Below are 27,714 nucleotides of genomic sequence, written 5' to 3'. Positions count from 1 at the left end.
AGTGTAATGTTAATCTTATGTTAGTAATGTCGTTTGCTGACAGTTAACATGCAGTTTGTAGTTTTTGTTTTGAGATTTTTTGTTTGAAATTTGTTTCTCGAGGCCGCAGCTTATGTTGGCAACAACAAATTAATTATATTTTATACTGGCAATACCTCGAGCTGTCTAGTTCCTTTTGAATTGCCGTAGTCAACTGTAGTGTGTGATTTTCGTACCAATTTTTCCTTATAATTAAAACCCAGTGAGATAGTGCGTTAAAATTTCTTTTATTTTATATTCTTCTCTTGTTTCCGCCTATCATTTTCACTGAGGTAGGGCACAGCACGAATTTCCCGCTCAAAATATGGAACAGCCCGACTAGGGTAGTACCTCGACCTTACAGAAGACCACAGCAAAATAATACTGTTTTCAAGCAGTATTGTGTTCCTGTTGGTGAGTAAGGTGACCAGAGCTCCTGGGGGGATTGGGGATTGGTTCGGCAACGCGCTTGCGATGCTTCTGGTGTTGCAGACGTCTATAAGCTACGGCAATCGCTTACCATCAGGTGAACCGTACGCTTTTTTGCCGAACTAGTGATATAAAAAAAAATATCTATACAATAATACAGTCCACTCAACATCTCTCCCATGTCGTTTTTATGGTTTCACCATAAAAAAATTGGTACGAAGTACGAGTTAAAGAATCTTCTTGACATACGTAATAATCTTGTATAGGTAGATAGATCACTCATACTTATTTGACTAGCCCGTTGGCGCAGTTTGTAGTGACACTGCCTTCTGCTCCGGGGGTTGCAGGTTCGATACCCACCCCGAGTCTGGGCGTAATATATATTTATTTACATATGTTGTATTTATATGTATGTATATCGAAAAAAAATGTAGCTATACCAGTCGGCTGTTACCTATAACACAAGTTGCTTACTTTAGGAACAGATGACCGTGTGTGTGTTGTAGATATTATTATTTTTTATTTATTTATACTTTATTGTACACCACAAATATATTACAAACAAAGCATAAAGATAGTTACAGACAGTGAAGTATAATGGGCGGACTTATGGCTAATTAGCCATTTCTTCCCCATTTATAGAAAGGAAACTTATTATCTAAATTGGGTAGGTGGTGTAGATGTATAATAAACTTACATACAAATGTCTACATTCAAATACTTATAATATATTATCTTAACTTTACTTTTTATGTAAATTTGATTAATGACCTTTTTAAATGAATTTTATTTATAAACAAGTAGGATCTTTACTTTTAATTTTTTATGCGAAGTAATTTTAATTATACTTGCTTCACGGCATTAATATATTGTGGAATGTTGTGTACCCCGTAATGGGATACATATTAAATAATAATGTAATAGTGAATCATATATAATGTTCCATATGTATTCTGTGGATGTACCTATAAAATAAATAAATAGATAAATAAATAATTATGTAGTGAAATTTAAGTAAATAACAGAAATAGATAACTTATACATAGATAAACAAATAATAACTATATAAAAAATAATATATATATATATATATATATATATATATATATATATATATAAGAAAAAAAAACAACTTTACTAACAGTAACATAGGTTAAGTGTACATTGTAAGTAGAACATAAGTGTACATATATGGTAACTAGGAAATAAGTGTACATATATGATAACTAGGCAAATAAGTGTAAATATAGACATAGATAAGAAAAATAATAAAAAAAAAAAAACCGTCAGCGTCGGACCACGTCCTAGTTTTACTAGGCAGTCACAGGACTGTCGATCTGTAGTATAATAAGTAGAAAAATCGCCTGTAGTATTATAATGCATGCATGATAAACAAAGGCACGGGCATTTTGAGCCCGTGGATCAAAATTTATAAATAAAAAAAAAATACTTATAATAAAATAAAGAATATATATATATATATATATATATATATATATATATATATATATATATATATATATATATATATATATATATATATATATATATATATTGTATATGTACTTATGTATTATTCGTATAACGGACTCAAATAACAATTAAATCTACACTAAGTATTATAAAGTGATAAGTTTTATTTTTCTTTGTTATAGATACACTCAAAAGTTAGGTCACCGATTTTGAAAATTATTTCAATAGTAATAATGTACGTTATCACTGAGTTACAATAGGCCTTATTTCAAATGGGAAAAACGCAACAGATAAAATCAAGTAATCCACGCGGACGAAGCTGACCACGAAAGCTAATTCTTTTTTTAAAATTAATTTTCGTACGCTTCGAGTATAGAGAAGGAGTGCAGAATGCTAATATTTTTTTAAATTATGCATAAAATATATTAAATAAATGAAAAAAAAAGACATTACACACACTACCATGTATTTGAAACACACACGCATATTATACTATTTTGTTGATTGTCAAAGTCTGTAGTCAAATTTCAAAATTTAAAAAAAAAGGTTCTTTATTTTCATTATGTTTTGGTTTTTTATTAATTAAAATTTTTAATTTTGGTCGAATCTCGATCTGAGCGACCACTAGTAATAATTAATTCATAAATATTTCACATATGTGGCTAGCGCATCGTATGACAAACCTAATGAGCGTATCGTAGTCACAGCATGTAGCCACAGTAGCCACGTGAAACGCGTGTCAATATTAATTTTGGATACGAATAATTACATGTAATACAGTTAAGGATATATGTGTGAATTTATATTTGTAATACTCATATTTTAATAATACTCATATCTTCTATATATTAACACGTGAAGCAAAAACTTTGTAACCCTTTTTACGAAAATTGCGAAGGTGGAGAATTATAAATAATCCATGCTAATATTATAAAGAGGTAAAGTTTCTAACTTTGTTTGTATGTAGGGGGTAATCTTCGCAAATACTGATCCGATCACGAAAATTCCTTCACTAACAGAAAGCTACACTATTCAGGAGTGGCACAGGCTTTATTTTATTGTGATTGACCAAAAAATTTAGTGTCACCGTGTCACAATGTTAGTTACAATACTGCTCCGAAACGGCTGGACTGATTTTTATGAAATTTTGTGTGCATAGTGGGTAGGTATGAGAATCGGCCAACATCTATTTTTCATACAGCTAAGTAATAAGGAAGGGGGTTAATGGTTTCATACAGCTAAGTAATAAGGAGTTAATGGGGGTCAATAACATATATGGCAAAACAAAGTTTGCGGGGTCAGCTAGTATTAGTTTATATAGAGAAGGAGTGCAGAATGCTAATATTTTTTTAATTATGCATAAAAATACGTTAAATCAAGTAAAAAAAATGTATTTGACATATCACGCATATATACTCTTTTGTTTATTGTTAAAGACTGTGTCAAAAATACAGACTTCATATTGGTTTAAAGGCCTCAGAATTGAGAATTATTATCTACATTTAAATCTTCGTTAATCCAAAAGAAAAACTAAGCTTAAAATACAATTATTAACGCCTTGTTAAGCCTTACAATATTACTTACAGCCTTTGATCTTTGGAATTAAGTAATACTTATTATCTTGAATAGAAACAGCCAGAACAGAATATTTAATACACATTAATAATGTTTATAAATACATAGTTTAAAATGAAAAACAGCTTTAATAAACTGCGTGAAATTCAAGTTTTTAGCGTCAGTAGAGGGCTTATGAACCTACGCATCTTTACATAATTATTATAAAATGAAGTCCCCCGGCCGCGTCTTTCTGTCCTGTTCTCTGAACGCGATTAACTCGAAAATTACTAAACGGATTTTTATACAGTTTTCAACAATAGAAAGAGTGATACTTGAGGAAGATTTAGGTATATAATTTATTTTGATTTTATGTAAATTAGCAGAAATACAGTGATAAATGTTGAAGAGGTCGCAAAAAATATCGCCAACTGGGAGCTTTCCACGCGAACACCGCGTAGACTAGCAAAGATATAGTTGAGCAATGCACTAGTGAATTTAAAATCTATAAAAATGCTACAAAAAGACCGCGATAGCATATCTCTATCTCTTACGGTTGACTGATATAGACCTCCACAAGTTCCGCCAAAAGTGGCGTGAACTCATGGGTGTTGCCCATAGTCACCACGCTGGGCAGGCGGGATGAAGACCGCAGGGCTGACTTTGTCGCACCGAAGACGCTGCTGCCCGTCTTCGACCTGTGTATTTCAAAGCCAGCAGTTGGATGGTCATCCCGCCATCGGTCGGCTTTATAAGTTCCAAGGTGGTAGTGGAACTGTGTTATCCCTTAGTCGCCTCTTACGACACCCACGGTAAGAAAGGGGTGGCTATATTCTTTACTGCCGTAGCCACACAGCTAAGATGCACAGAAATACATATATATATATATAGGCTATATAGGCTATTTTTACTCTAATTAACGCGTGTGAAATCGCGTGTCGCAGCTAGTAGTATATATACATATAACTAATATTATATTATCTTTGAAGAGTCATGGAGAGATTAGCATGAATAATGAAAATGTATTTACGACTTTTGTTACGTGAAGGGTAAGTTATTGTTAGCGTTATTTGGTTAATGATTCCTTATAAATAAATAGTGATCCAGTAATCAAGATATTTTATCGAATATATATCATATTTTATAAAAATAAAATACATAATCATTTGTTTTGTCTAAAATTTTATTTGTTATTCCATGTAGAAGTTATTCGACATTTATATTTGGATTTTCTTATGCTTATTTTCTTTACAGATAACTAGAGAAAGTCCCCAGTTTCAGTCAAGTTAAGTTTGCATTTATGCATTGTACAGGCCTAATTATGTTCAGTAGCTTTAGCTACGCTTTAGCCTGTAATATCCACACAGCTGGGCATAGGTCTCTTTCCTCATGTAGGAGAAGGATCAGAACTTAATCCACCACGCTGCTCTCATGCGGGTTGGCGAATATATTCCCTACTATGAGTAACGATCGCTATCAGGTGTACATGATAACAACCGGGACCTTAACGGGTTTTCCGAGGCACTATGGGGAGACCAATGAATACGTCGATGAAGTTTCAGTAGTTTTCGCGTGAAAGCGTAACAAACAAACTTACATTCACATTTATAATATTATTAGCTGCCCGGATAGACTTGTCAAAAGTTAATAGTATTTTTTTTTAATGTATTTTTTTAAAGTATTAAAACCTTCCGTGGGCCTTAAGGAACATACAAAAATAAATTACCCGAATTGGTCATGCCCTTCTCGAGTTATGCGCTCAGCAACATTCATTTTTATTTATATTATGTATATAATGAAGTAAAATTTAGTATTTACACTGGAAAATAAACTCTTGTGAACCGTGTGATAAATCAGAAAAGGCTTGATTTGAAAGCTACTAATATTGAAGTAACGTTGTTTAAAAGGGCGCGTGCGGTAGGAGTCGGTCACTGGATTTACTTAAATTGACGTCTAATTCAATTTTTAATGAAACAACCTTTTCGGATTTTATCGCGGTTTATAAAGTTTTTCAAATGCTCGACTTTTCGGATACTTTACAGCAACCGTGGTCACAGGAGGGCTTATTGTTTTGTTTTGGCTTAGTGGCTTATAGGTATTAAATTTAATGTGTACGATTTTATTTTTGTGTTACCCACACATTAGGAAATTCTAAACATTTTTTTTAAATATCATATCAAAAATCGACCGTTCCAGCGGGGATCGAATCTGCATCTTCGACTGACCGTGTCGGTGCTCTAGCCAATTAAGCTATAGAACGATGTACTTGTTAGACCGAAATTTTTGATAGGATGATTTTCTATTCGGTTTAAGCGACCGTCAATTTTTGATATGATATTAAAAAAAGAAATGTTTAAATTTAATGTGTTTGTATGTAATTTTATTATTGACTAACTGAACCCTGTGACGTCACCCGCGTTAATTTAAGAAAAAAATAGGTATAGGCTTCCTTGGTAAATTGACTATTCAACACATTTTTTTTAAATTCGAAACAATCGACCTTGATTCGACCTGCCTCCACACCGCTACAACATGCGGAGAACGCCCTAATCGAGTTCCTGGCGATAATAAAGGCAAACCGCGAGGTAAGCCTGGCCACCTGCAAAAAGATCATGCAGGCCTACCAGTACGATCACCAAAGATTACTGGAGGTGGAACTCGAGGAAGCCGAAGCGGCCATATACAACAGTGAAACCCGACAAATACTCAAGGGCAAGATGTCGGGTAGGTATATGGCAGCATATAACAGCACAGCAGGCTTCGTGAGCGCAGTCGAGTCGGAGGGGAATGACGAGGAGCCACAAACCTTCGAAACACCTGAAGGGGACCCAGTGGTGGTAGTGGCCAGATGCACGAAAGTAATGCTGGGGGACCGGATGCTACGGATGGCGAAAACCATCTCGGGCGACCGGGACGGCTTACCGACCGTGCCCTGGGAACTACCATCACTGGAGTGGATAAACGGGGTACCGGGATGCGGCAAGACAACTCGCATAGTCGGGGACTTCGATGAGGACACGGAGGTCGTGATTACGACCACAGTCGAGGCGGCCAAAGACTTAAAAGAAAAACTGGCGCACCGCTACGGCAACAAAGCCAAGCAAAAGGTGCGCACTATGGCCTCCGTTCTAGTTAATGGGTTCAACGAGGGTTCAAAAATCAACCGCCTAACGGTGGACGAGGCCCTCATGAACCACTTCGGAGCCATAGTAATGGCCGCCCGACTATCGGGAGCTCAGAAGGTAGTCCTTATCGGAGACATAAACCAGCTGCCGTACATCGACAGGGACAACCTGTTCGAAATGCGGTACTGCAGACCAACCCGGATAACAACCATCTCGTGCGAGTTGTCATGCACGCATCGAAATCCCAAAGATGTAGCCCTTGCCATCAGCGAAGTTTATAAAGACGTATACAGCTCAAGCCCAAAGATCCGATCTTTGCGAGTGGAGAGCCTCACGGGCGCGCGTATTCCTGCAAGAAGAGACCGAACCTTATACCTGGTCTTTACGCAAGAGGAGAAGAGGTTGCTGACTGACCAGGGATACGGATCCGGGGAGGGATCGCGCGTCTTAACCATCCACGAGGCGCAGGGCCAGACCTACGAGGACGTCATTGTCCTCCAGACGAAGGCGAGGAGGCTCAGGATCCACGACAGCGTTTCGCACGCTGTAGTCGCGGTGACTAGACACACCAACACCTGTGTCTATTACACCGACGACCGTGACGACGCAATTGGTCGCTTTGTGGCGAGGGCAGCGGAGACCGCGGATAAGAAAATACTCGAGCACAGTCTCAAGATGGCGATTCATCACAGAGATGCCGCCGTCACTGAGAGTGTGCTCGACATGTTGAAAACTATTGACGTGTGAAGACACTTGTTGAATAAATAAATAGTGTGTATATAAACATAAGTACTAAGTGCTAAATTAAATACGATTAATTATATAAATATAAATAATAATTACTAAATTAAATAGGATTAATTACATATAACATAACGTGTACAAATTATTTATACTTAACATGTGTAACAAATTAATTAAGATTAATTATATAATATTAATTTAAAAAAAAATACATATATGGTGATAAATATATAAGAATATATATAAAAAAGAAACAAAAAACGAAAAAAAAAAAAAAAAACTTACTAACAGTAACCTAGGCTAAGTGTATATTGTAAGTAGGCCAGTAGGCCATAAGTGTATATATAAGGTAACTAGGAAATAAGTGTAAATATATGATAACTAGCATATAAGTGTAAATATAAACTTAGATAATAAAAATAACAGTATAAATACAAAAATTTCAAGAAATGTACACAGCTTCTACCCCTGGACAATTGTAAGATAAAAGTGACGAAAAGGAAAAAGTAATAATAAATAGTAGTAATTATATATATAAGTAAATTAAGATAGCATAACTTTAAATTTTGGTCGGTGGACTCACGTAGGATTAGTGATACTAAGCTTAGTTTAATTAGTCTCTAAGTTGCATATGTAGGTGCCAAGGTATCGAGAGTAACAAACAAATAATTGGAATAACAAGAGCACGGGCATTATAAGCCCGTGGATATATATCGTTATAAAAAAAAAAAAAAAAAAATTCGAAACAATAATTTCTGGGATCAGCGTGTTTAAACAAACAAATGAAACAAACTTTTCGGCATTATAATATTAGTATGGATTGAGAATTATCGCTTCAGACTGTAATATCCCACTACTGGCCACTGGCCTCTTTCCCTATGTAGGAGAAGGATCAGAGCTTAATCCACCACGCTGCTGCAATATGGGTTGGTGGATGTATTCTCTACTATGAATAACGATCGCTATCAATTGTACATGATAACAACCGGGACCGACGACTTAACGTTCTCTCCGAGGCACGGTGGGGAGACCCACAGAGCTTCACAAAACACCCAAACCACGGCAAACACCTGTATGGCCACTACAAAATTTTGTCATGTGCGGGGATCGAACCGCAACCGCCAGCGTAACAAGCACAATCCACGGCTGTGACCGTTGCGTCAACGCGGCGTCGATTGAGAATTATTTCTTTGAGAATTCGATTGATTTATGTGAGTGATCATTTTTTTCTCCAATTCCGTCAGATGTGAAGGCTGGTTGAAAAAGTCTGTATATTTCTTACTTCTTGCTAATAACTTTATATTTTTGTTCGTTATTAATAAATTTTATAAAATAGTAATGAGAAAAAGATATTTAAATAAAAAAATAGATTGCAATGCCGAGTCGTCTGCTTCTCAAAGTTTATGAAAACAAATACACAGTTATTTCTGTGAAATGTATGAAACCAGAAGTTTTGCAGTTAAATTCACTTTCGCGTCATACAAACAGTAATAAACCACTTTTGAACGAATAAAAAATATTTTATAACGAAGTTTGTCACGTGCGCAGAACTACAGAAGTTCATTTATTACTTCATCGTATGAATATGAATCGTTCAGTTCACGCCAACGCCATTTCACAAAAATCGGCAACAGTCCCCGAAATTGTAATATTTTGACGTCGTTAATCTCAGTATTGGATGCAATAATGTAATTTATATTTGTGCTGTGTGGCTACGGCACCAAAGAATATAGCCACCCCCTCTCTTCCCGTGGGTGTCGTAAGAGGCGACTAAGGGATAACAAGGTTCCAGTACCACCTTGGAACTTAAGAAGCCGACCGATGGCGGGACAGCTATCTAATCGCTGGCTTTGAAACATACAGGCCGAAGACAGGCAGCAGCGTCTTAGGTGCGACAAAGCCAGCCCTGTGGTCACCAACCCGACTGCCCAGCGTGGTGACTATGGACAACATATATGAATTCACGCATTTTTGGCACGAACTTGTGGAGGCCTATGTCCAGCAGTGGACTGCAATAGGCTGGAATGATGATGATGATGATGACGATCTTTTTGAAATATAATAGAGCAACCTTTGTTGTAGTAAGATAATGGATAAGAATTTTAATTTATATTGTGTGTACGAAATTATTAACCTTTTCATCAGCCACCTCTCTGGTTAAACGGTCGAAATGTATACTTTGAAGTCCTATTTTCAACAACCTCTACCTTAAAACTGTATAAAAAGTTATGGTAATATGTGGAATATTTAATACTGTGTTATTTTATCGCGGTTTATTAAGTTTTTTAGATGCCCGACGTTTCGGATACTTTACAGCAACCATGGTTATGGAGGACTGCTCAATAAACCGCGATAAAATTCGAAAAAGTTGTTTAATAATAATGAGTGAAATTTGCGTAAACATTAGAAAACTGTATTGTTTTTAAACATTTTTGAACATTTTTGAATATCATATCAAAAATTGACCGCTCCAACGGGGTTCGAACCCGCGGCTCCGACTGACCGTGTCGGCGCTCTAGCCAATTAAGCTATGGAACGATGTACCCGCTAGATCGATTGTATTGTTTTTTTTTTAATTGTGCTAAAAACGTCAAAAAATAGCGGGAACTGGCTAAAATTTCAAGATTGCAAAAGTATCACAACAACAAGATCACATCTAAATGATTCTGCGTGATGATTGTTGTGGTTATGTCAAAGGAAGGGGTTATGGTGTAACCAACGCGCAATGCTGGTGGTTCAGGCGTCCATAGCCTATGGTGTATAAAAAAATGGTGATAGTTTTTAAATATATTTTTTGTCATTACCTTAACTTTGAAATAAATTCGAAAGATAAACAATTACGATTATGATTACATATAAGAAAATAATCCTGAAACAGACAGTTGAAAATCAGTAAAGTATTTGTATGATGTATTGCCAATAAATTGTGTTTTGCGCTATAATAAAAAAAAAATTCCAATTCCACAACTAAGGGATTGATATCTTATAAATATCACTGTACAGTCCTGTAAAAAAATAAAAATTGTCCTAGATTTCTAATAATCCTCTTTCCATTATTTAATGATAAGGATCGGAGCTACAAATGCCACTTTGCTTCCATTGTAGTTTGGAGTAAACATGGCTTAGAAATCCTCCTGAAACAGACGCTGTCTTTAACACTTTCCCGTTAATTACAACTACTGATTTTGGACAGCGCGACTATTCGGATACGATCAAAGCCTACTCCAATAATAATTTTCTCCAATAAGTTTTTAACCGACATCGGAAAAAGGAGAAGATTCTCAATTCGTCACTATTTTTTTGTTTATTTGTATTGCATCATAACTTTTTACTGGGAGTATAAATTTTGGTGATTATTTATTTATTTATTTACTTTACAATTTATGTACACTAGGATAGCAATAGGAAATAGCTCTTATAAACAATGCTGGTACAAAGGCACTACTTATCCCATGATGGATCTTAACATATTGAGAATAAAAATATAATATATAATAAATACATAATTATATAATATCTAAATGCACACATGATAATGTATACACACGTAGATACAAATAATATGATACTTATACTTTTACTTTTGAATTCATTTAAACTTAAACGAAATGTGTATTATAATATACTTATTTATGTAAAATAATGTCGCTTTTTTTTTTCGTTTGAGAACAAACAATTATTTTGACTTGACGACGCGTTGGCGCAACGGTCACAGCACTGGTTTGTGCACATGGCAGAATTGGCCATAGAGATATTTTCCTTGGCCTAGGCGTTTCTGCTTGTGTATTACACGGCTTTTCAGACCCTCTACACAGGAGATAAACCTAGCAAAGGACGTTGAGTGTGAGGGGTTAATAGTTAAATTTTAAAATTAATTAGTTCCTAAACGAAACCATTACGAAAAGACTAAGCTTCTAAGACTTTATGAACTGATATTGTCTTTTAAATAGAAATACTAAAGAATTATCTAGACGTCTGAAAATTTCCAAGAAAAAAGAGGTGAAAACGGAGCTTAAACAGAGGTATAGTAGAGGTGACAATCGCTATCGGGGCCAAGGCCGGGTTATGTCAAAGGTCTTTTGTACAGTCTTTTCAAAGATGAATTTCTCATTTCGCTTCATAAATGATAGTGATTTACGTTTACCCTCGGGTTCACAATGTTCTCACGTTATTGGCAGGTCAAGAGTGTTTGACGTGAAACGTGGCTTAGTTTTCATACTTATTTCAAAAGTTTTTTTAGCATATGTACGTTCATTTGTTTCTTAGATAGATAACTTACACGGGTTAGAATATAATACTAATGTGTGCAAATCGAATGATTTGTTTTTCTCGTTTCCTTATATAGAAAATGCTCGATATGTTAGATATTATTTTAATGCATGTTCTGTTAAGGATGAAGGTTTAAAATGTATACTAGCTTTTCATGTCAATAGTAGATAAAACGTTTACGAAAACGGCGTTAACGGCGGCCTTGTTCTGTGCGGAAAATGTACAAAGGTTGCTTAATCGAACACAACTGCATTTTAAAGTAAAATCTACGGGACTATTACGTTAATTGTAATAGCCATACGATAGCAAGAGTCGTGCAATTATTATTAATTATTTATATTAATGCCTGTGTTTCAGGTAACACCCGGTTGATTTGTATATATTTTTGAGCTTATACTGCTTTTGGCGCGTTAGGGAAAGATGATGAGAGTAAATTTTTACGATGCGCGCGCACACCTTCACAAAAAACCGACACCCTGAATTTAGTTTGTCAAATAAGAAGAAGTTAGCAACGTGAAGTTAGCTAGCCAATGATGTATAATAATTTATAAAATGAAAATGAATCACAAAACTTAGGGTGGTCCTGAAAACCAGTGTTAGGACTAACAGTCCTAACGTAAACTGAGGTCACACCTTTTTGTGAGGCATGCTGCAAACTTATATAAACAATGTATTTAGTTAAATACTTTAAATCGATAAGCTTATGTTGCATCGCTTTTTTTTGTTTTGTTTTACGATTGGACCCTCTTTGTATTTAGTCGTTGTTGTAAATTATGTACTATGTGTTTTCTTTTTATATAATTTTAACCTGATGCAGTGTGTTTTCACAAATAAATTTATTATTATTATTATAAGTTACGTGCGTACATAAGTACACACACACTTTTTATCCTTAATCTATATAAATAAAAATGAATGTCGCTAAGCGCATAAGTCGAGAATGGCTCGACCAATTCGGCTAATTTATTTTTTTGTATACCCTCGGAAGGTTTTAATACTAAAAAATAAAAATAAAAAAAAAGTTACTATTAGCTTTTAACAGAACGAAGTCTGTCCGGACAGCTAGTTATGAATACATGTAAAAGAATAAACGCAGTTATAAGCAGTCTATAAAAATATTAAAGACCCCTGAGTTTCTCTTAATATTCATGTCAGGTTGATCGTAAGCTCGGGAGCGATCCCCAAGTTCCTCGAAATGAAGTAATGAAATGATTGCAAAGCTCCCTCGGTCCCTCCGTTTTTGAAATAATGCTTTCAATATTTACATTACATCATATAAATTGCTTTCCTTCAAATTCATATCGAACAAGATATTTGATTCAAAAGCAGCCCGTTAACGATGAAAATGTTCGTCAAACTTTATTTGTTTAGTGTACGTCATTGTTTGACGCACACTAAACAAAGTATTACTTTGCTGTGATCTTCTAAAGTCGAGGTACTACCCCAGTCGGGCTGGTTCGTAATTTGAGCCTTTTTTGATTATTTAACAAATTATTGACATATTATATAGGTATACGTATCAGACTACGCTTCATTTACCGTTATCTATACTAACATTATAAAGAGGCAAAGTTTCTAACTTTGTTTGTAGGGGGTAATATTTGCAAATAGTGATCCAATCATGAAAATTCTTTCCCTAATACGAAGCTACACTATTCAGGAGTGATATAGGCTATATTTTATTTTTATTGAACAAAAAAATCAGTGAAAAATAATAGTAGAGATAAAAACTTTATACCTATTTGCATCACAAAAATAATAATTAACGCCCAACGAAGTGGGCACGGGTCGGCTAGTCGACTATAAGCGTGTATTTAATTTACAATACTTTAAATGAAAGAAATAAAATAATAATTTATCTTAAATATTATCTCTTTTATTACTATTTGAAAAAACATAAATCTTATGATATTGGTAGATATATAATTTATTACCCTTCGGGAAGCGCTTTCTTCGCTTAGTGGAGCACAAAAAGCGCTGAGTATGAACTGCTACTACCTTTATAGGACGAAGCTGATTGCGTACGCAATGCTTAAATAAAATAATATTTTTATTTTGCTAAGCAGAATATAACAAAAAACGTCATTTTAGATGTAGAAAAGTGATAGCTTGACGATGCTTCGCTTCAGGTTGGCGAATAATTTTCCTGAGTAACCCATGATCAAAAACGCTCTGATGACGTAGTGGTGCGTGTAGGGGCATAAAACATCGATATATGCGGGTTCGATTCCCGCTCTGGATGGATGTTTTCATTTGTACAAATATTTATTTCCAGTTTAAATGTCTGTTTTTGTGAGTCTCCTCTGAGATGTAACATCAAAGCTAAATACAGAATTAAACGAGAATGAAGCCACAATGGCACGTCAAGTGGTGTATAATTGGAAAAAATCAATAAAAACCCGAGCAAATAATGTCAGCGCTGAGAACCTTTGAGAACAAGTGGAATCCCCCGGTACGTTTCTCAAGATCGTGACTCGCCTGGATTCTGTCTCCCAACAAATATTTGATTTGGCTTTTTATTACAGGTGAATGAAATGCTTTGTCTCAATATTCTTGAATATAAAAAACATTATTTCATTCGCTGTATTTCATGCCAGATATTACTAATTTTGTACTAAAACACAGTTTATATGTTATTTTCAAAAGAGTAACTGCGGAGTTTCTTGCCGTTTCTTCTCTGCAGAATCTACATTTCGAATCGGTGGTAGCTTTACTTTTACAATAATAATAATAATAATAATTGATTTTTAAAATTTTAATTTGTAAAATGACGATTTGAAAGTGCTCTTGGGGTCTACTTGAATAAAGTTATTTTTGATTTTAATTTTGATATATTAAAATTATTTCATTGTTGTTTTAATTTTAATCGTACATTTATTTATTTATTAATAGGTCTTAATTGTTAACCCCATATAATGACCTCTCAACTCACGAGCAAAACTAAATCGAGAAATAAATATTTATATACGCTTCACCTGTAATATCCCACTACTGGGCATAGGCCTCTTTCCCCATGTAGGGGAAGGATTAGAGCTTAATCCACCCCGCTGCTCCAATGCGGGTTCGCGGATATATAATATTTATATATATTTATATACATACGAATATTTTTTATAAGAGTTTTGTAAGGAAAAAGTTCGCGTTTCGTCACACACTAAAAGTATGAAGTAAAATAAAAAACGAATGTGCTTTAGATCACACGACTGAAGTAAAACTTCTTTAGCACCTACAGTAATATACGAAACGTAAGTCGCTCTCTTTCTATCTTCACTAACTTATATCTCCCTTTCAACTTCCGTTCGCCTCGCCCGATCACACTTTTCGTAACGCTCCCGTCACGCATTCACCAGCTTACTCCCTAAGTCAAGCGTGCGTAAATAAGTTATACTTCAATAATTTATGCTTGTTCATAAACGAAAAAAAAACGACTTTAATTACATCGACAAGTTAAATATACATTATTAGGGATACATCAAAAAGTACGTCAGTAAGCCGTCGGTCCCGGTTGTTATTATCTACACCTCATAGTAGGGAATATATCCGCCAACCCGCAATGGAGCAGCGTGGTGAGTTCAGCTCTGATCGTCCTCCTACATAGGGAAATAGGCTATGCCCAGCAGTGGAATGTTACAGGCTGAAACGTAATAGGAATAGAAATCTACTTATAACCATGATCCTAGATAATTTTGTTTGTGTGAATATATCTATGTTGATTATATCTTTGTTATATAATATACAGAGAGAATATACATCTTCTTTATGTTGTAGACACATAACAAATAGATAAGACCCAGAGAACATATATTATACATTATCCTTTGTAACATCTGTGTACTAAGGAAAGTGGTGTTTATAAAGAAGCGGTGAACGATGTGGCGTTAAACCCTTGTTTGGTTATCACACTTTATAACATACAAAATATATACAAAACAAGAAAAAATAGATAGTTTTCAGTAAACATATATTTATTATATAAGATTTTACATTAACAAAATTATTTAATTATTAAATTATAAAAATTATTATTAAATTTTATTATTATTATCAAATTTTGTTACTTAATTATTAAATTTATTTAATTATTTTTCATTACTAAAATTATTTAAAACGGTATATTTATTGTGTTTATTATTTTGCGGAGCTCGATATTTCGACATTATCTACGAATGTCTTGTTCACGAAAGTGAATTTTGCGGGTAGATGTTGACACAGCAAACGTATGAGAAAGGAGATAGTCCGTTATGGACACTTCTAATGGCGTCAATGGGTTTGTTAATAACATTCAACACGGTCAGTCGGAGACGCGGGCTCGAACCCCGGTGGAGCGGTCAATTTTTGGTATGATATTCAAAAATGTTTAGAATTCCTAATGTGTGGGTAACACAAAAATAAAATCGTACAAACTAAATAATTCATCTGAAAATTAAAAAAAATTTGGTGTGGACTACCCTTAACATTTAGGGGAATGAAAAATAGATGTTGTTCGATTCTCAGACCTACCCAATATGCACATAAAATTTCATGATAATCGGTCGAGCCGTTTCGGAGGAGTTTAACTACAAACACCCCGACACGAGAAATTTATATATTAGTTTAAATATAAGAGAACCTCCTTTTTTTTTAAAGCTAGTTACAAAATTCAAAACATCTAGAATTAACAAATTGTCAATATCTTTATCATCCACTATTACACTATTATGCATTCACTGTCGATTCCCACGTACGCAATAGAACGTAACAGATTCGATTTTTTACCTCAAACACAATCATTGTGCCTTTTTGTCATAACTTCCGAGTTGCGAAACAAATGAATTCGGTAAGAGGAAAACCATGTAGAGGACTCCTTAAGTGGTATAGGAATTATTGATAAGTAAAAGAGGGGATAATAAGAAAGTTGATAATGGCTCATACTATCAGATGACTAAAAGTATAGGTAAAAATTTTTGTCCAAACTTTCGCTCATTGGTTTAATGAGATTGGGACTGAATGTAACTGTGTATGTCGAAGTCTTTGCACATCTCAGATTTTCTACCAAATTGTGATGTTTTTAAATAATTACCTTCACGACATAAAAAAAATATTAGGTTTGCTAGTCAGAGTTCGAATTAGAAACGAGACATTTTGGTTAAAATCTTAAGTCATCCGTTCTTTCGTGAATGTCTGGTTAAGATCTCGGAAAATTAGGAGGTTAAGCCATGAAGATTTGACGACGGTGTATTTATACTTCCAATAGATATACCAGAGTAATGTCAATAATCCAACAATAAGTCATAGATAGTATAGACAGAAACATTAAATATTATCTATACCACCTACAGGCTTCTTGATAAGGCTTTTTACTACACCGAAAGAATATAATATTTTTTTGAGATCCTTGTTCCCCAGATTAATCCTTTCAAAATTACAAATCAACTTAGACGCCAGAATTTGAATAACGTCTAATTGTTCACTTGTAATTCAAACTTCAAAGGTACTTGATGAATCATCATAAATAATTTATTCAAACAAACAAGCAATTGAATCAGTTTCGTTCACTTAGGATTCATACATTTAAATTCAAACTAACGTTTTAGATAAACGCTTAATAAAATTTTCCCAACTCATCAATCAAACTCGTAAATAAAATGTAAATTTGAGTTATGTTTACGGTAATGTTAATTTACGAATAGCTTATCATTAGTGAATTTATATTGAAACTGAGAATTGTGAAATTTTAGGGAAGTAAGATTCTAAAATTTAGATTATTTTTTTAACAACAGACTATCGTTTTGATGCATAGCATGAATAAAGTACCCGATGACGAAATGATACGTCGTGACAAACATTTGTATTAGCTATACAGGTGTTTGCCGTGGTCTGGGTGTTTGTGCAGTCCTTGTGGGTCTCCCCACCGTGCCTCGGAGAGCACGTTAGGCCGTCGGTCCCGGTTGTTATCATGTACACCTGATAGCGATCGTTACTCGTAGTAGGGAATATATCCGCCAACCCGCATTGGAGCAGCGTGGTGGATTAAGCTTTGATCCTTCTCTACATGGGGAAAGAGGCCTATGCCCAGTAGTGGGATATTACAGGCTGAAGCGAAATGATACGAAAAAATTTTGAAGTGAAAATTCGTTTGGCGTGTCAGGGAAAAAAGATGAGAGTCCTCCCGTGACCATGGTTGCTGTAAAGTAATCGAAACGTCGGGAATCTAAAGAACTTAATAAACCGCGATAAAAACCGAAAAAGTTGTTTCATTATATAGGGTTGTAATTCGCGTAAATATTAAAAAATAATATGAGAGTAAATTCTTACGATTACGACACCGTCACAAAAAACCGACACCCCGAAGTTAGCTAGCCATTGAAGTATAACTTCTTACGTGTGTAGGTACATAATTACACACCTTTTTGTCTTTTATACAAACGTTCTCTCGACAATACTGAACACAAAAAAGGTTACCCAAGTTGATGCAGTCATGACTTACTTATACTTACGCCTAAATTCACTTCACTTCGGTGGTACAATTTTATTTATTTATTTAATTTATAATTTGAGAAACACTTTATTAAATTAAATTAATAACTAAATTCAATCTAAGCTGCAGCTAGATATACAACGAGTAATTAACGCTTGGACGGTCGCCATGTTCTCATTAAGTGAGAATTATAACGTGAATTAATAAACTGCTACACTGCTTTGATGTTGGCGGTTTAATAGTTATGGCTTGAATTGCACTTTAGATGCTTGGATAGACTTGATATATTCTTGGATAAATACTATGATAAATAAGTTACTAATACAATTAGGGGAAAAAAAGAATAACAATAATAGGCTTCGATAATTACTTTACTAAAGAGCTTTTGAAGTCTAAACATACTTTCATATTTATATTTATTACACAAAAAAACGACGATGACCGTTTTCGTCCAGGACCAAAAAATAAAATAAATAAAAATAAATAAATAAATATTTACACAATAACACACGGTCGTCTGTTCCTAAAGTAAGCAACTTAATGCTTGTGTTATAGGTAACAGCCGACTGGTAATATAGCTACATTTTTTTTTTCGATAAAAATACTTATAAATAATACATATATAAATATATAAATAAATATTTATATTACACCCAGATTCGGGGTGGGATTCGAACCCACAACCCTCGGAGCAGAAAGCAGGGTCACTACAAACTGCGCCAACGGGCTAGTCAAAAACCAAAGAACAGGACCTATTTCCCTCCGGCGTGGGGTAAGACAGGGAGATGTAATATCACCGAAACTGTTTACTACTACGCTGGAGGATGTCTTTAAGACCTTAGATTGGGGAGAACGAGGCATTAACGTCAACGGTGACTTCATCTCTCACATTCGTTTCGCCGACGATATTGTCATCTTTGCGGAGACGTTGGATGAGTTAGGCCAGATGCTGGCCAACCTAAACGTTCCTAAACGTCCTCCCAGCGTGTCGGTCTCTGTATGAACTTGGACAAAACGAAATTTATGTTTAGCTACCAAGTCATACCGCGACCGGTATCTGTCGATGGTACCCTTCTCGAAGTTGTTCAGGATTATATTTACCTAGGCCATACTATCCAACTAGGCTGCAACAACTTCGAGAAGAAGGCCGACAGGAGGATTCGGTTGGGTTGGGCGGCATTTTGCAGGCTTCGTCGAGTCTTCACTTCGAAGATTCCGCAACGCTTGAAGACACAAGTCTTCATGCAATGCGTCCTGCCTGTGTTAACATACGGAGCCGAGACGTGGGCACTGACGAAGGGACTGGTCCACAAGTTTAAAGTCGCTCAACGTGCAATAGAACGGGCTATGCTTGGAGGTTCTCTCAAAGATAGGTTTAGAAATGACTGTCTGCGAGAGAACGAAAGTAACCGACATAGCCCACAGAATTAGCAAGTTGAAGTGGCAGTGGGCTGGTCATCTGTGTCGCAGGACCGATGGCCGTTGGAGTAGACGGGCCCTGGAGTGGAGACCGTCTTGGCAAACGCAGTGTGGGACGTCCTCCGGCTCGTTGGACCGACGATCTACGTAAGATTGCCAGTGTAGGCTGGATGAGGATTGCGGAAAACCGGGATGTCTGGCGCAAACTTGGGGAGGCCTATGTCCAGCAGTGGACTACCATAGGCTGAAGTGATGATGAGTGATGACACAAAAAAAAAAAACATTTTCAACAACACGTCGATAATATAATTTATAACACATGTCAACATGCTAACAGTGTACCAAGAATGATTAGAGAAACCTTTCCATAATATATTACAATTCCTAAACTATTTTAATATATATTACACATAAAAGCTACACATAAGCGTTTAATTTCAACAACAATCTATTATTCAGATATTACACATAAAAACACATTGGCGTGTCCTTTGTCATTGGGGACACCTTTATAAATGTTGAAATTGATAATCTAATTAAGTATATACTTAGCTCATAAATGAACAAAGCGTAGAAAACTAACAAAATACGACATTAAATATTGATCACTATAAAATGTTAGCGACTAGGTTTAGCTTAGAATACTTGTGGTCTTAGATTCGAACCTAATCTGAACCTAATCGATACTATCAAGTCAGATTAAAATTTAATTTTTTTTATTATTACCTTGATGTAGCAATTTTCACTAATTAAAAAAAAAAAAAAAACATTTTTATAACTAATTAAAAATAGTCAGTCAAGGATTTTTTAAGGCATTCCATTATAAAATATATTATCTGATATACTAAATTAATTATAAAGTATGTTTCATTCTATTATCAGCTCGGTGAAGATCGACTTAGGTTCGGATCTTCTACTATTCCTATTTGCTAATTACTAGCACTTAGAGAAATGCAATTAGAAATACAGTCGAGAAGTTTTCAAATAAATATCTATTTCATAAATAGATATTAAATAAGACCAGCATTTTTATCAGTGTTTTAATACAAAGATATAAATGAACCGTTCTTTCCTTTGTTTATGCCATAAGTTGAGAACGATTATATTATTAATTTTCCATAATAATTAAGTGAAAATAATATAAATAACTAGCGACTCGTCCCGGCTTCGCACGGTCGCAAAAACTATTAGTGTTCCTCTACTATCATGTAACATAAACCTTCCCTGTAATCACTCTTTTTACTAAAAAAAAAAAACGCATCAAAATCCATTGCGTAGTTTTAAAAACAGTGCAAAGCGACTTTGTTTTATACTATGAAATGATAAATATTTAATTAGTGTTAGAATGACTTAAGTCTTCTAAACATTTTGACTTGGTCAGACCGCGTTCTAGTTTTACTAGATCATAAGACTGTCGATCTGCAGTCTTTTGCCTGATAAGTCGCCTTAACAATATGCGTAATTTATAATGCTTTTAAATGGCATGGATAATTTAGATATATTATTTATATTATATATTAGCAACAGCTATATTATATATTAGCAACAGCTAAAAAAATGGCGAACAAAGTTGAAATACAGCGGCTGAAACTATATTGTAGTTATATGCGTTACAATCAAATAATCATTATGAATAGACCGGATAACTGTGCTATATCATTAAAGATTTATTCCACACGGACTATCACATATTCAAAACAATTCGACTACGAATAAAACGTACAAAATAGCCGCTATATTTCAATTCAACTACATTTCAAATTGAAATATTTTGATATAAAACGGTAAATAACACTTAATATAGGGAGAACAGAATATGTGCACGGATTTTAAAACAACTGAAATATCGTACGAAAATCGAACTTCGACAGAAATAAACTCGCAAATGGGGAAAGGAATGGCAGACGTGAGCACTGAAAAATAAGAAAAGGCGGAATAATATGACAGATAACCGAATTTAAGCGCCGTTAGCGCATTTCGCTGCAGCTGCTGAAATTTTTTAAGGTGTTAATATTAAAACGTAACGATGTTTTAATATACGTAACACTTGTATTGATTGTGCTCATGATGTGTTATGTTATGTTATGTTATGTTAAACGAATCGGTTACGTCATTTCTATTGATAACGCTTATTTCAGTATAACAAAGAAGGTATTGTAAAAAGAAAATATAAATAAAAATATTTTTTTATGCATTCAGTCGAACAAAACTTCTATGATGTCTATTCAAATAAACAATCATCTTTAACATATAATTCTCTAATAAAGTGTTTTAGAACATAATAAAAGTGAAGATGAAATTAGAAATTAATTTTGAAAATACATAACATTTTTGTTGCTTTAAAATATAATATTGCTATTTGACGTCATGGATTTCAGACATGGCCACCGATTACAAGATATTTGAATAAGCAATTTTTTTTTAAATTTGGGACTGATTCTGTACAATTTTCTAACTCCTCCTTTTTATAAATACATTAAATATAATATAAATGTCCAACTTATTGTAATATTATGGATATTTTACGGATGACCAATGGAGTAGACAGCCGTCACCTGGAATGGAAACCGAGTGTTGGCAAACGCAGTGTGGACAGACTCCAGCCTCTTGGACCGAATATCTATGAAGGCTATGGTCTCTAAGGTCGCTGGCAGACGCTGGATTATGGACAACTAGGATGCTCGGCACAAGATTTGGGAGGCTATGTCCAACAGTGGACTACAATAGGCTCAAGTGGTAAGATTACTGAGGTAGGGCACAGCAGGAAATATCCTGATCAAAACCTGGAGCAGGGTGATTAGGTACCTCGACCTTACCAAGAAGACCTCGAAGACCACAACAAAATAATACTGCTTCTAAGCAGTGTTGTGTTTCTGTGGTGAGTAAAGTAGCAAGAGCTCCTGGAGAGAGATGAGTCTGTCAGCTACGGTAATCGCTTACTATCAGATGAGCCGTACGTTTGTTTGCCGACCCAGTGAAGCGATGATATAAATAAAGTGGGGATCTTGGTTTCGTAGTTGCACAGTATTGTCAAGCTGCACTAAATTGTCCAATACTCAGAATAAAGAAATACTCTGATATACATGGAGTAGAATACTATATTTATATATTTGTACTTGCAATACCGGTGCAAATAATTCGCACTAAATAAGTAAAATTTACCGACCGTCAATCATGGTGACGTTGTTTCAAAATTAAGGCCGCCATATATATAATTTGAATAATTAATTAATTTACAAAAACAGAAGCAATAATTTTTTAATTATTGATGCCGGTAGAGCACGCAATTATCTATAAAATGATACATAATTTTATTTATTTATTTATTCATCATCATCAAAAAAAAATTTAAAAAAATTAAAAAAAAAAATAAAAAATAAAAAAAGTCAAATCATCAAATCATCATCATCATCATTACAGCCTATACAGTCCACTGTTGGACACAGGCCTCCACAAGTTTACGCCAAAAATAGCACGAACTCATGTGTTTTGCCCATAGTCACCACGCTGGGGGTTGGTAACCGCAGTATTATTATTTAATAAAAGTTACTTAATAAGTTTAGTATTTATTTACTTGTACAAAAATCCACAGCTACATTTTATGTTCATCATCATCATCATCATTACAGCCTATACAGTCCACTGCTGGACATAGGCCTCCACAAGTTTACGCCACAAATAACGTGAACTCATGTGTTTTGCCCATAGTCACCACGCTGGGCAGGCGGGTTGGTGACCGCAGTACTGGCTTTGTCGCACCGAAGACGCTGCTGCCCGTCTTCGGCCTGTGTATTTCAAAGCCAGCAGTTGGATGGTTATCCCGCCATCGGTCGGCTTCTTAAGTTCCAAGGTGGTTGTGGAAGCTTGTTATCCCTTAGTTGCCTCTTACGACACCCACGGGAAGAGAGGGGGTGGCTAAATTCTTTAGTGCCGTAGCCACACAGCACATTTTATGTTAACATAAGCCAATTTCGGATTTTACATTATTTATGTGTAGTAATTGTGAGTTTTTTCTAAAAAGGGAGGCAAACATCTTAACCTTAGCGTATTAATATGTATGATATTTAGTTTCATATTCTACATCTTATGCAGCAGTACATTTATTATGATTACCGTATTGTGTGGTCTTATGAATATTCGATTATGTATGGAATAGCATATGCATAATTTTACTGCTTCATCTAATTTATATGGTAAACGGTGTTTAAGGTTGTGCTAATAAATTTTATTTTTATACGCACTAATGCATGACTTTTGTTTATTGTGTGAAGTTAGTGGCGCTGTATTTCATGCAAGATATCACTAATTGTTACTTACAAATAGTTTTAAACTATGGTTTTTTACCGATTCTTCTTTATACCTTCACTTTTAAAAATTATAATCACTTTTAATTTGTAAAATGACGAAAATGCTTTTGAAGCCTATTTGAATAAAGTAAGTTATTCTTTATTTTGATTTTGACTTAATTAATGACGTTGTCTGGCCCTAATACGAAAATAGAAAATGACAAAGAAACTTTTAACCTATTTTTGACAATCTTTACGTAATTTCATCATGGACCTTTTTCACTTTTATTAAATATTTTTATATACATTTTTTCACGAAGCATAATTTCATATTTTATGAAGTGAACTGAATCAAAGACAATCTTTTGATACCTTTAATTTTGTTATTGTTTTTCAGTTTATTTATGTTTTTAATATTTGTCTATTTATGAGTTTTTATGAAGTAAACTTAAGTAAATCAGACTTTTTTTATACAAGTGATATACATCCACGGGCTTTTGAACCCATGTCCTTTTTTATTCTTAAACATGCAATTTTTTTTATTTTTTTTTTATTTCAAGGTAGGCGTTACTCAGCAACATCACTGTTCAAGTAAGACTAACTTTATGTCTCCAAAAGAGACGTGATTCCACCGATCGGTTCTTATTCTAATGTATGGTACAATTTATCTATGATTTTTTTATTATTATTATATATTTTTTTCTTTTTTTTTCCTTATAATAATATACTTATATCTAGCTTAATCTTACATTATTTAGTAAATCAGACTGTAAGCGTTCAACTTCTGGACTAAGGGATCTTTTTCGTGTAAGAGATGGGTTGGAGCATAAACCAACACGCTGCTCTACTACGGTTAGACAGATAATTTTAACCTTACCGTGATTATGGATCAGGTATCTATTATAACAACCAGGACCGACGACTTCACGTACCTACTCTCAGAAGGATATAGGAGAGACACACAAGGACAAATATAAATATATAAACCGAGTAGAAATTGAATCCAGGACATTTGGCGCTATGGTGATAATCCGCACACCTACACGGTTGTCAGTGAATCAATACTTTAGGTGAGGTGAAATAACAATACTTAGTACAGTTTAAATGTAATAAGCCCCTTACACTAAATAGTACACAGTAACATGGTAATTTTGTGTCTGGAATCTGGAATCATAAAGAACAAATACGAACAAACGTATAACAAGTAATTATTTATTTAATTGAGATTCAATGATATATTTGCGTCGTCAACGAACAAATAATGTATTAGTATTTCATTGATAAATTGTTTGTAGTTAATACTTGACTTGTAGTATAGATTATATCGGGAGAAAAAAAAAACTGAGCAACCAGAATCTTTGAAGTTTTTAACTGAGATAGGGCACAGCGGGAAATTTCCTGCTCAAAACATGGAGAGGGATTCCGAGAGGGAGTCCGCTTTAATTGGAGGGTCTCGGATCTGCAGGCAGCAGGATCCCTCCAGCGACAGGCTAGCCTCGGTGAAAAGGTCAGACTTCTCCTCCATGGGGACTGTCCGGCTCACCTCTGAACAATCCCGACGACGCCGTGTCTAGCAGGACCAGGTTCCCATCCCGGCCCGACATGGGCACAGGGGCGTTACTGGAGGCGCATCAAGTAGCGCCTCCTACGCACCCCCGTTCGTTGCCTGCGGACGGAGGCCTCGTCGGCGGCCCCCTCTTTCATCCGCTCGTCATTCTCCTTCTGGGACATTACTGTCTCGCAGAAGGAGCGCATCGCCTTCCAGGACTCGTCGTCGCCGAGCATCGCGGTGATGACGCTCGGCAGTGACAAGTTCCCTCCGAGGACTAACGTCATCTCTACTAATATTATAAATGTGAATGTAATTTTTTTTGTTACGCTTTCACGCAAAAATTGCTTAATCGATCATCATTAAACTTTGTACACTTATTCTTAGAGGTATAAGAATTAACATAGGATACTTTTATTTAAAAAAAATCGATGTGGGCGAAGCCGCGGGTAAAAGCTAGTAATAAATAAAGCAGAAGTAAAACAGAATAAGTCCACCTGATCTGACAGCTGATTCAGAAGGCGTGTATAATATAGATATTTATTAGTATAGATATTTCACGAAAGCCAGTTCTACTAAGCCCACGCATCGTTGTTATTTATATAAGAAAGGAATTTTTCATTTCGTACCAATAATAAAATTGTTTGACATCCCTTGACGTATCACACTGGAACAATGTCAGGAATCCTTCAGTATTACACGGCTGTATAAAGTTGATGTGAAAGAGACTTAGTGACGCTGTATTTTATGCAACACGTTTCTAATTTTGTACTAAAACACAGTTTATATATTATTTTCAAAAGAGAAACTGCGGACTTTCTTGCCGATTCTTCTCTGCAGAAAGTGGTCTTTGAGCGCTAGCGATGCTTTTGGTTTTGAAAGCATCTATAGTCTACGGTAACCACTTACCATCATGCAGGCAGTAGGCTTGTTCCGGGACGAGGTGGCGAATGCTAGCGCGACCCCATCTGGCCCCACCCAGGCGGGCGACTGCTCACACGTGGTGGTTTTTTAGTCAGTAGGAGTCTGACATAACCCTCTGGCGCCCCCGCACCGGAGGGTATCCATGATGGAATTTCCCCACGTAAAAAAAAGGCAGTAGGCTTGTTGACAGACCTAGTTGTTAAAAAAAATCTACATGCTGCTTCTAAACTTTAGGCAATTAGTAAAAAAGCAGTACTTTAGGCACAAGATTGGTTTACAAATGAAGTTTTTATTTCGTAATCGTTGATAATTTATTTACAAAAGAAATCCACGAGACGAGAAACGGACTTTACAATGAGGCTTTATGAAAATGTAGTAGTTAGTCTATTAGAGTGATCATCATTAATCATCCTTAAATGTTCACATCTTATAATAATAAAAAAATTCACAACACAAACACGGTATGTGTCAGTGATTGTCATTTTAAAAAGCGTCCTTTTATTTTATACTAGCTGTGACCGCGACTTCGTCTGCGTGGTCAGAGATTAGCCAGAACAAACAGACAGACAGAAAGACAAAAATTGTGAAAAATTTTGGTATATGTACCATGTATACATCCATATATGCATTTAGTAAAAAGCGGTTATTTTAATATTACAAACTTACACTCCAATTTTATTTATTTTATAGACTATAGCCATATGGTACGATCAAATTTATTTATAGGTTGTCAAAGTCATAGTCAAGTGAACTAACTTTTTTAAACTTGTTTTTTTTTCTTTCCAGTTTGAGACACATAAAAGAAGTTACGAATTCGCTTTGAAGGTAACTCTCTAAAGATTAAAGTGAGTCGTTAAATTTATTATTCTCAAAGAAAGGTCCGTTTAGATGCTAAAAATTTACGTATATTTGTGGAAGGTTTTAGATAATTACCTTATAAATTAATTACTAGCCGCAAATAACCTCCCTCACACCCTTTTTCTATACTTAGCTTCTTTAATATTTTCAGCTAGCAAGGCATTGCTTTATTATACAATTAGGTCGGCAAAAAAGCGTGCGGCTCACCTGATAGTAAGCGATTACAATCACCCCAGGAGCTGTGGTCACCTTACTCACCACAGGAACACAACGCTGCTTGAAAGCAGTATTATTTAGCTGTGTGTGATCTTCTGTAAGGTCGAAGAAATTCTTTAGTCGGGTTGCTTTAGATTTTGAGCAGGATATTGGAACTTAAAAAGCCGACCGATGGCGGGATAACCATCCAACTACTGGCAATGAAATACGCAGGCCATTGACGGGCAGCAGCGTCTTCGGTGCGACAAAGCCACTCCTGCGGTCACCAACCCGCCTGCCCAGCGTGGTGACTATGGGCAACACACATGAGTTTACACCATTTTTGGCGTGAACTTGTGGAGGCCTATGTCCAGCAGTGGATTGTGATAGGCTGAAATGATGATGATGATGATG

The 27,714-nt window shown here is 35.2% G+C and overlaps 1 protein-coding gene across 1 annotated transcript in view; it reads right to left on the bottom strand.

Annotated features, from left to right (window-relative positions):
• The window catches only part of LOC123665587, a 160,973-nt gene that overhangs the window by 104,908 nt on the left and 28,351 nt on the right, over positions 1–27,714 (bottom strand). The window lies entirely within an intron of this gene.

Source organism: Melitaea cinxia, chromosome 24 (genome assembly GCF_905220565.1).
Source record: "Melitaea cinxia chromosome 24, ilMelCinx1.1, whole genome shotgun sequence".
Lineage (NCBI taxonomy): Eukaryota > Metazoa > Arthropoda > Insecta > Lepidoptera > Nymphalidae > Melitaea > Melitaea cinxia.
The sequence above is the reverse complement of the archived record's forward strand: the minus strand, read 5'-3'. Positions and strand labels throughout refer to the sequence as shown.